General features: G+C 45.7%; 1 protein-coding gene across 1 annotated transcript in view; it reads right to left on the minus strand.

Moving 5' to 3' along the window:
* LOC114662781 (leucine-rich repeat and immunoglobulin-like domain-containing nogo receptor-interacting protein 3) overlaps positions 1-10594 on the minus strand; it is a 66261-nt gene extending 55667 nt beyond the window's left edge. Inside the window, exon 1 of the mRNA XM_028816441.2 lies at positions 10034-10594. The gene's annotated coding sequence lies outside the window, so the exon portion shown is untranslated. The remainder of the gene's footprint in view (positions 1-10033) is intronic.
* Between the last annotated feature and the right edge of the window lie 394 nt (positions 10595-10988).

Here is a 10988-nt window from a genome sequence, read left to right on the forward strand (position 1 = left end):
AAATAGAGAAAGATAAAATTTAGAGCAGCAAATAAATAATAAAAGGGAGGGGCAAAAATAAAATAAAAAGGGAAGAATATAGAGGGAATAATTAAAGGGGTGGAGCAAACAGAGAATAATAAAAGGGAAGAGACAAATCAAGAATACTAAAATATTAAAACATAAAATAAAATGTTGCTGTCATTTGACAATGATAGAAGATTACAGGAGAAAAAGGGTGGGGCAAAAGGGAATAAAAAAGGGGAGGAGAAAATAAATAATAATAAATGGGAGGGTAATTAAATAATAAAAGGGGTAGGACCACCAGAGAAAAATAAAATTGAGAGGAGCAAATAAATAATAATAATAAAAGGAGAAGGATACATTGGAAATAATAAAAGGAAGGAGTAAATAAATAATAATAATAATAAAAGGGAGGGGCAAAAATGAAATATAAAAGGGAAGAACACATAGGAAATAATAAAAGTGGAGAGACGAATAATGAATATTAAAATATTACAACATAAAATGAAATGGTGCTGTCATTTGACAACAAGATTACAGGAGAAAAAGTGGTGAAGAAAGTAGGAAATAATAAAAGCAAATAGAGAATGAAATGGTTGGGGCAAATAGAAAATAATAAAAAGGAGGGGCAAAAACAGAATAAAAGTGGAGGAGCAAATGAAGAATAATAAAGAGGAGGTGCCAAATAAAGAATACTAAAATATTACAAGGTAAATTAAAAAAGTGCTGTCACCTGGCAAAATAAAAAAAAACAGACAAGAAAAGGGGTGGAGCAAAGATATGGATAATAAAAGGGGTGGGACCAACACTGTACAGTAAAAGGAGAGGAGCATATAAAGGATAATAAATACTGTAGTATAGAACAAATAGAAAATAATAATTGGAGAGGAACAAAAAGAAAATAATAAGCAAAGGGGTGTGGCAGATAAATAATAAAAGGGGAAGGATAAATACAGAATAACAAAAGGAGAGAAGGAAATACATAACGATAAAATGGGTGGAGAAAATAGCAGATAATAATACGGGAGGAACAAATAGACAATAATAAAAATTAGACAATGGGAAGAACATATAGAGAATAATAAAATGGGGGGGCCGATACAGGGTAAAATGAAATAGTGCTGTCGTTTGGCAATGATAAAAAGTTAGAGGAGAAAAAAAGGGTGGGGCAAATAGAGAATAATAAAAGGGGAGGGGCAGAAAAGAAAATAATAAATGTGCTGTGGGAAAAACAATTAGAAAATAATAAGAGGAAATTAAGAGTAATAAAAGGGGAGGGGCAAACAGAGAATACTAAAAGGTCAGCATAAAAAAAGAGTTGGATAAATAGAAAATACCAGCCTGGGGGAAAATTCAATAAAGGATTGAATAAATACCAGCCTTACACAGTAAAAAGCTTTGAAATATGAAATAAAATTGAAAAATGGTAATGAAAACAAAATGCTGCTCCAGAAGATCATATTCCTCTCCATTTACAGAATGCAGACTGACATGCTTTATTAGTCTTGTATATCCATTTAGCCATTTTTTTAGCTTTCGGTTTAGTGAAGCCCCTTTGAACCTACCTACCATTAAGCTACCACTGTCAGACAATCCCCTACCCCAGCGCCTCGAACATCCACAGTTCAAAGCTGCTTGACTGGGAGCTTAATGCCCCCCTTGTGGACTGTCATGAAGCTAATAGCATCAAAACTTGATCCTCAGAAAAGGGGGGTGTGTGAATTTAATGCCTCTGTGAATGACCTCAAGGGAGACCCCGATCAGCTTCACTGGGGTCGTTAAAGGTGAGAAAGGCCTTTCATCTGAAGGCTGATGGCTCACTAAGTGGGCCAATATGCACACAATACCTGATAGGGGGCTGACATGGTGGGCTGCGAGGTGCTGTCCTGCCAGGTGGAGGACTCAAATTCACAGTGCTAAAGAAATTCACACTCGGGGCTGGGAAAGAAAAATCAATTTTTTTTTTCTACAAAGAAGAGAGAAATGTTAATGCTTGGAAGCTCTAATGCACATCTCCCACAACTGCCAGCAGCTCTGGCTGATCTGCAGATACTTGTCTAAGAAAAAAAACAAAACACTTGGCTAGAAAAGATTATCCACACTGTAAAAGATACGATAAAGCAGCTGAAACGTCAAAAAAAAACAAAAAACAACAAAAGCCATCAGTCACTGACCCTCGGAGTGCTGAGTGACCCGAAGAGGGTGCTGCTTGGACTTGGCACGGACATAAAGTACAGTCCGGTCACCGGCTCCCGTGGGAGACAGAGAAGCAAATGAGCAGCAGCAGTGAAGTGAATACAAAGAAGGTGAAATAAAAAAGTAAATAAATGAAAAAGAGCGAGTGATCAAGAAAGGGCCAAGCAAACGGACAGGGAATTAGAGCGGGCGCTGGAGTCCTGATGTGCCTCGCTGCTTGGCGCTTCATTATGAACTCCTCCTCTGTTTTTGCAAGTGGCCAAAATCAAATGTTGTACATGCCCCTTGTATCCATGCCGCTTTTCCTTCAACATTCTAAAGACACGTGTTGGATTACCTGTCCTCACATATGTGATTGTGTGCCTGTGCCCAGCACAGGACTGGCACCTCATCCACTCCCATACTAAATTAAATACAATTAAATAAAATGACGCCATCAATCGATAAGTATATCAAGCAGCCAGTAGTCATAAACAAGCAGTTGTGGGTATGGTGGCACCATTAATCTTTTCATTCCAATGCCAGAGAGGCGAGCATGTTAATAATAAAGCTTTGAGAAACAACAACCATGCAGTCATCAAGGACCCTCAGCATCATGGGTCCTGGTGTAGCTGCCTCACCCAGACTGCCTGTAGTTATGCCACAGTGTATGGGATGTAAAAAGGGGCACAGTATCTATAACTGACTTACTCACGTTAACCAACAGGGTTTAGAATAAGAAGATGTCCAGCTCTGCATCAAAGACCCCCAAGGATTACACATTGTTGAGCACCCCCCCACACAGATATATGCCCCAGGCTAGAAGCATTCAAAAGAAATGCAGTATCGCTATTCTGGTAGGAAGAGCCAATATGGGAAATATTCTAGAAGAATCTGCTGAAATCGGGCAGAAAACCACCAGAGTAGGCTAACAACAAATCGCCCCCCCCCCACCCCCTCCCCCAAAACGAAAGCCGCTTAGACTGATGGATACGTTCTGAAGGCATCCGACTCAGTTCACGTCTAAATATTCTAGAAATATAAACCGGGCATTTTCTGCCAATATTCTGAAACAGACAGCGGACCCCCTGTAGTGACACTCTAATAGGAGGTGCAGGAAGGCAGAACGAGCTGTGAGACTGTGGTGGCAATGATCTAGAAAGGGAAGCCAGAAGGCAGCGAAAATGAACTGAATGAAATACTGTGGGAATAGTAAGAGAATTCCAGGACAAAGCATTACACTGCTGTGGGAATGTTCTACAAGGTGGTACCGGAGTGTGTGTGAGTGTGGGAGTGCAGTAGTCAAACATGGGAGAAAGAGTGTCCAGAGCGCAGGACAGGACAAACGTTTCAGAAAGAGGAGCCAGATGGCAGTACGTACAACTGTGTGGGACAACAACAGAACTCATCTAGATAATAGTGAGGGACAGCAGTGGAGCTCATCTTGATGGTGATATGGGGCAGCAGTAGAACTCATCTAGACAATGGTGTGGGATAAGAACAGTATCTCAACTAGACCATAGTGTGGGACAGCAGTAGAACTCATCTTGATGACGGTGAGGGACAGCAGTAGAACCCATGTAGACCATAGTTTGGGACAATAACAGAATTCATCTAGACCACAATGTGGGAAAGCAGTAGAACTCATCTTGATGATGGGTTTGGGCAGCAGTAGAACCCATCTAGATCACAGTCTCTTAAACTTTTTTATGTATTTGATAATCATAGCATGGGGACGGTGTCCCCCTTTGAGAATCATGATAGATTGTCACAGCAGGGATTGGTGCCCTCCATGGAGAACTGTGGATGATTGCCAGAAGCAGGCGTTATCGAGGACAATCGTCAGTGCAACATCGATTGCCTAATTGCCATCTACTTCACAAACCATCCATGGCCCAATACTATTAAATACAACAGTAACTCATGACCCATCGATGGCAACTCACACTTTAAGAAAGCCAGATCTAGATGATGGTGTGGGACAGCTGTAGAACTCATCTAGAGGAATGTCCTACGAGGAGGTGTTGGCCTGAAGAGGAATTATTATTATGGTAATGATTTGAGGAGAGCCTGCCGATTGTCGGTCCGCATGGAATGGCCCTTTCGTTCTCCTTATCAGTGGTGACCCATCACAAAACCTTCGTGACCCTTTCCCATTCTGTACTATTGCGATTCAGCGTGACCCAAATTCAGACATCATGTGACCCAGAATGGGTCACAATCCCATAGCTTGAGAAACACTGTTCTAGAAAGAACCTCAGAAGAGTAATACAATACTGTAGAACACGTTTTCAGACCGCACTAGAAATATTCTAGAAAACAGTAATATGCCGTATAGGAGAAGGTGCCACCTTTCTAGAAGGAGGTACCAAACTGAATGAGACCCCCTTCTGTGAAGGTAAGGCTGCCAGCGCTGCTGTAGAATTATTCCAGAAAGATGGCTGTGGCTGCCATGCAGAGGAATAGTAGCTCACCACCAGGAGGACAGAGTGATGAACACAACATGGCAGTGGTGGTGGTGGTGGGCTCGAGGAACGGCATAGCCACTTGCTGTCGATGTGTGATGGCAGTTTGGATAGCGGCCTGATGGGGTGGCTGCCCCCTTAGTTTACGCTCCTCACGGTTTTGGTGGCATTTATAGAAAGCTCCTTCCTGGCTTATCTGCTGCGCACTCCACACAGCCGCAATCTCTCCAAAACAAACGGCCGCTATTCAGGCAGGCAAAGCCACAAATCACTTCCGATCACGTCTGCTGAAAAACGCTCAAGTCACATCTTTCCCGGGGTAAGAGGAGCATTTTTCACAGCGAATGCACCCTGACTGCGGTTGGGGGGGTAGGAGGGGGGCAATGAAACACTCACGTCATTTGCATAATTTGATACTAATTGAACCATATTTGAACATTTGTGGAGCTTTTATTAGCAAATCTGACATGAAAGCGGCTTGGGCTGAAGGCCTGCTGACAAAACGGCCTAGAAAATCAAACGCTGCTAGTGAGCCGTAAAGAATGAAAGCAATCAAACAAGACAAAAGGGAAATGTCCACAAAAATTAGAGGCGCCAGGACGACGTTGACGAGCTGCAACAAATCCAGCTAGGCCCGCTCCAGCGGCACCGAGTTTGAACACCGTGGACTTTGATTCGTCTGCCCCTCGGCAGCCCAACAGGCCAATCACATCATGTGGAATGTTGCAAAAAAAACCAAAAAAAAACAAAAGTACAAATCAGTCGCCATCAGTGAGGCTGCCAGACATGCGGGGCTTTGGTGAGACAGAAGCGCTGGGGCGCCATGGCTGGCACTGCGACAGTGTCTCCTTCTGCTTTTGTAGGGGCTGGCATCCTAAGGGCTTCTTCTCTGCCTCTGTCTTATTTTATATAGTGCCTTACGGGCCCCAGTGCAACTCAGTCATGGAGAGTAGATGCCTGGAGGCTAAAGGTAAGTGCAGATCTGAGGTGCCCACACCCTGGCACTGGCTGCCTGCCTCTCCTTTTCTTCTGGGTATCTAATTTCATGACAGAAGGGAAGCATTTGGTGCCCTTCAGGTTGGCGTCGCACTTTACAGCCGTTGTGAGTTCCAAGGGAAACGCTTGACTTACAAATGACATCTTCAGTGTGCCTCAAACAGAGGAGTGTGCAATCGTGAGAGAACCTGGTGGCTTGGGGCCACAATGGCAGGAGATAAACCCACCGCGGTATTCCTCAACCCTCCATTCTTGTCAGACACTGAAGATTAGCACAGCACAGTCTGCAGGGACCACTGGGTATGCCATCTGATAAAATCAAAGGGGTTACTCTTTGGTGGCAGCCTTGTCACCAGGTGGGTGGCGCTGTTCTTTCACTGCCACTGATGGGAACAAAGAATTCACAGTTTACGTTGCATTCAAGATATACAAAAAACGATGGCACAGGGTATTGGGCATGACTTATGCCACTCATGAGAGAGCGGGTGTGTGTGTTTGTGAGTGTGTTAGTGAAAGTTCTAGGGTGTAAACTGTGCATTAAAGGACTAAGTGTATTCAGGGGAGAGTGTGTGAGTCTGAATAGTGGCAGGGGAGTGTACCAGAGTAGAAATATGTGTGTGTAAAAACACTGGGTGTGTTAGGGGGAAGGAGAGAGTGGGTGTGTTCGCATGTGTCCAACAAGTGTGAGAGTGAGAGGAGTGTGCACACAAGAGAGTACTGGGATGGAAAACGTGAGGGTGTCAAAAAACTGGATGTGAGAAGGCAGGAGAGAGAGAGGGAGAGTGTGTGTGTCTCTGTGTGTAGGTGTGTGTCCAAGAAGTGTGACAGTGAAAGAGGAGTGTGAAGTAGGGTGTAAACTGTGCAGTAGAAGTGTATTCAGTGGAGAGTGCACATGTCTGAAGAGTGTCGGAGTGACAGAGGAGTGTGCACACATGAGTGTGCTGGGGTGGAAAGTGAAAATGTGTTAGAATTTATGTGTGTATATCTGGGGAGTTTACAAGTGGCAGAAGAGTGTGAGAGTGATGGAGGAGTGTGCGTACACGAGAAGGCAAGGATGTAAACTGGGCATTAGAAAACAAAGTGTATTCAGGGGAGAGTGCATGCGTCCAAAGAGCTTGAGAGTGGCAGAGGAGTGTACTGTCCATTCATGAGTGTACCAGAGAAGAAACTATGCGTGTGTAAAAACACTGGGTGTGTACGGGGGAAAGAGAGAGTGTGTGTGTTTCTGTGTGTGACAGAGGAGTGTGCACATATGAGAGTACTGGGGTGGAAAATGTGAAGGTGTCAAAGAACTGGGAGTGAGCAGGCAGGACAGAGAAAGAGTGTGTGTGTCTTTGAGTGTAGGTGTGTGTCCAAAAAGTGTGACCATGACAGAGGAGTGTGTGTACATGACAATGCTAGGGTGTAAGCTGTGCAGTAGAAGGCTAGGTGCACATCTCCGACGAGTGTCAGAGTGACAGAGGAGTGTGCATACACAAAAATGCTAGGGTGGAAAATGTGAGGATATCAACAGACTTGGTGTGTACAGAGAAGAGAGAGAGTGTGTGTGTGTGTGTGTCCAAGGAGTGTGAAAGTGACAGATGAGCGTACATACATGAGACGACTATGGTGGAAAGTGTGTATCTGTCAGAATTTGTGTGTGCGTCTGTGTGTCTGTGGAATGTCAGCGTGACAGAGGGGTGCGCAGACATGAGCGTGAATGGAAGTGTGTGTGGAAGTGTTTGAATGACTCTCTGTGTGTGTGGGGGGGGGGGGGGGGGTGCATTTGAGTAAAGGTTATCTGCCCCTGTATTGGAGGAGTGTGTGTGTGTGTGTGTGAGAACATCCAAGAACATCAATGCCTAGGACTGTCGGAGGGCCAGTGTGTGCTCAGTGAGGGACTGTGAATGTAATGATATGAGACTGCCTCAGGACTGTGTGTGTGTGTGTGTGTGTGTGTGTGTGTGTGAGCGTCCAAGTGTCAGAAGCCCATATGTGAGACCATCAAAGCAGTACACATATGAAAGAGTGCAAGTGAGAGCTTCAAGCAAGTCCACCTTTGTGCGAGTGTGCTGAAGATTGTGCATTTGGGAGCCCCAGAGAAGTAGGAGTGTGTGCATCAGAGTGTTAGAGAAGTGTGTTTGTGCAGGGGTGTGTAGACCTGGCAGCAGAGTGAACGGATCAGAGTGCGTGGGGTGAGGAGTGTGCAGCGGTGTGTGTGTGTGTGGTGTGCCAGCGTACAGAGTGTGCGGAGCACTGTGGGTTAAGTGTGTGTGTGTGTGTGTGTGTATATGAGTGAGTGGGGGTGGGGAAGTGGCGCTCACAAGCGTTCCTCTTTCGGCGCTGGAAGCTCACAAGATCCCTCTGGAATTTGGGGCCACTCTCTTTTTTAGGTCCTGATTAGCTCGGTGTGCCCATTTTAGCCGCTTGCTCTGGCTGTGGCACGGCAAAGGAAGAACAAAGCAGCATCACGACAGGCACAGCACAATGACACAGAAATATTCTTGCCGGGTGCCTGGAGGGCTGCAAGCATGAAGCTTTGACCTTGTTAGATCTCACTGCCAGCGGCAAACGGATGCCAGCCAGGCTCACCTGAGCCGAAAGGAAAAAGAAAGAAATGGAAATGGGAGACATAGCTGGGGCACGGGCACCTTGTCAAGAAACAAACAGGAAAAAAACAAACCAAACATGTTCTACTTCAGCAGTCAGTCAGCCAGTGGGAGCGAGCATCCATCCATCCATCCATCCATCCATCCATCCATCCATCCATCCATCCATCCATCCATCCTAACTACAGGGTCACAGCGGTCTGCTGGAGCCAATCCCAGCCAACACAGGGCACAAGGCAGGAACCAATCCCGGGCAGGGCGCCAACCCACCACAGCAGTGGGAGCACCTCATGTCGAAATCACACCTCGACCGTGGCGTCCAACGTCAGGGAACAGGAGTGTAAACCTGCCACGTCCTGACCAGTCTGACTGTACTGGCAAACACAGCTGACCCACTCCAGTGAGTGGTGGCATCCTGGTGGATGTGGTAGGATAGACAGTTCAGTTAAAATGGCTCAGCAGTTAGTACATGTTAAGACTTGGGTTCAAATCCTGGTCTGTCCATCATATGCGTTTTCTCCCCTTAAAGTAAAGGTTATCTGCCACTGTATGCTGCCATGCTCTGCGATGGACTGGCATTCCTTTCAGGGTTGGTTGCTGGGACTGCCATTAAAGACTCTGATGCCCTGTGACTCTAACATAGAATTCAAAATGGAAGGACGCACCTCGATTAGCTCAGCTACATTATTAATTACAAAAGGAAAAACCTTCTAATAACGCCATACCAATACAAAAAAAAGGAAAAATCATCCAGCTTATTCCCTGACTATGACTGGTCGGTCCCACTACACTGGGAAAAAGGACTGGAAACTTTCACTGTTCAAATCGTCACCAGTTTAGCCATACTGGAAAGCAGAGGAAACAGTTTAAGTCCAACCTCAACCAAACTAGGCAGCTAACTGTACTGAAATATGCAAAAACACCCCAAAGCCCCCTTAAGTTGTTCTGCACACTCCCGTACTGGGTGGAAAAGTGATAACTTCACCAGCCTGGTTACACTGGGAGACAATAAACATCACCAATTCATTTGGTTGCTCCATTCATTTGTGAAACGGTTTATCCAACTGGGGGTCTTTGGGTGCCCCTGCCTCGCTTTCAAACTACCTCAGCCATCTCACCTACAATGGCATGCAGAAACGCTAACACCTCCACTTCATCTGCATCACATCACCCAAGTCTGGTTTACTGGGATACATGAGGAAAACACCCACCCACCCAGTTATACATCACCAATACTGGGTCCTCACCCCATAGTATAACACAGAAAGAAGGTCACCCCCTAAGTGTGCACCACAGGCACCATGGCAGACCACTAATCAGGGACTGAGGCGACCCAGTGGAGCTGGCGCGTGTTGAATGACAAACAGAGACACAGCTGAGCAGCATCAGTCGGCTTGGCTGTGCAGATCCACTGGCACGAGCAACGAGTGCAGCAGCTTCTCGGCCAGCTCAGGTTACAGGGCGACAAAACTGACCCCAGTCATAGCCGCGAAGTTATTCTTCAGAGGGGTCGCCCAGTCTGATCCCATTAAGCCCACCGCCAATGTGAGTGAGGAGCAGAGCAGTGTTCCTCCGACCGGCACTTGTCACCCCAGGCACTCCGTCTGTGTTTTAGACGTGGCTCTTTCAGTGGCGCCTTAAAAGACGTTCCAGTGCCGACCAGGACTTTGTCACCCTGCACGGACGAGCACCTTGATTTGTAAAAGACAGGTAGCGCGCCAAGCACCCCTGTAAAAGCCATCACCTGCAAGGATACCTCTAGTGCGTAACATTTAGGCTACCCCAAGAGAACGCCGGACACCTTACCCTGGACAGGCGCCCACACTGGCCATCCACATCGACATCGGTCGCTCTGGTCAGTCGCGTCCGTCTCTCTGTTCAGCCCTGCCGGCTTTTCTTGCGCAGACTGTTATAGCTCACTGCACTCCCTCCGCTCGCTTTAGCTGCCCGGACGAGCGGGTCACGTCTCTGTCTCGTCGCTGCTGCGAGAAGGTCCGACTCGTCTTGACGCTTCGCTCGCATGCAAGGTCCATCTCCCAGGCTGGCCGTCCCGTCAGTCTCTGTGATACCGTGCGCCGACGGACAGGCGAGTAAACGGCCAGTCTGCTTGCTGCCTCCAGTCTCCAGCGCTCGCTTCTCAACTTGTGCACAGCGGCAATGGCTCAGGGATCCTCTCAAAAGTGCGCAAAGGGATCAAATACGTGTGCGCACGTCTGAGAACAGAATTAACGGAAAGAGCCGGGATGCCCAGGAACGACCTGAGACAGACAGTCGAGCGGATTATTTACGTAGATGAGTGTACAAATGTATGTACAGAATAATTACATCTCAAAGAGCGTGAGCTGAAACACAGACTTAAAAAATCTGACTGTAAATCAGCAGATGTATCACAAATATTACATGGTATCCTTCTGTTTGATTCTATCTATCTATCTATCTATCTATCTATCTATCTATCTATCTATCTATCTATCTATCTATCTATCTATCTATCTATCTATCTATTATATAGTGCCTTTCAGATCTATCTATCTATCTATCTATCTATCTATCTATCTATCTATCTATCTATCTATCTATCTATCTATCTATCTATCTATCTATCTATCTATTATATAGTGCCTTTCACATCTATCTATCTATCTATCTATCTATCTATCTATCTATCTATCTATCTATCTATCTATCTATCATGTTGCATCTGTGTGCTTAAATTATTTAAATTATTTTTTCTTTTGTCATACAATACTCAATACTGCAA

Source organism: Erpetoichthys calabaricus, chromosome 12 (assembly GCF_900747795.2).
Source record: "Erpetoichthys calabaricus chromosome 12, fErpCal1.3, whole genome shotgun sequence".
NCBI lineage: Eukaryota > Metazoa > Chordata > Cladistia > Polypteriformes > Polypteridae > Erpetoichthys > Erpetoichthys calabaricus.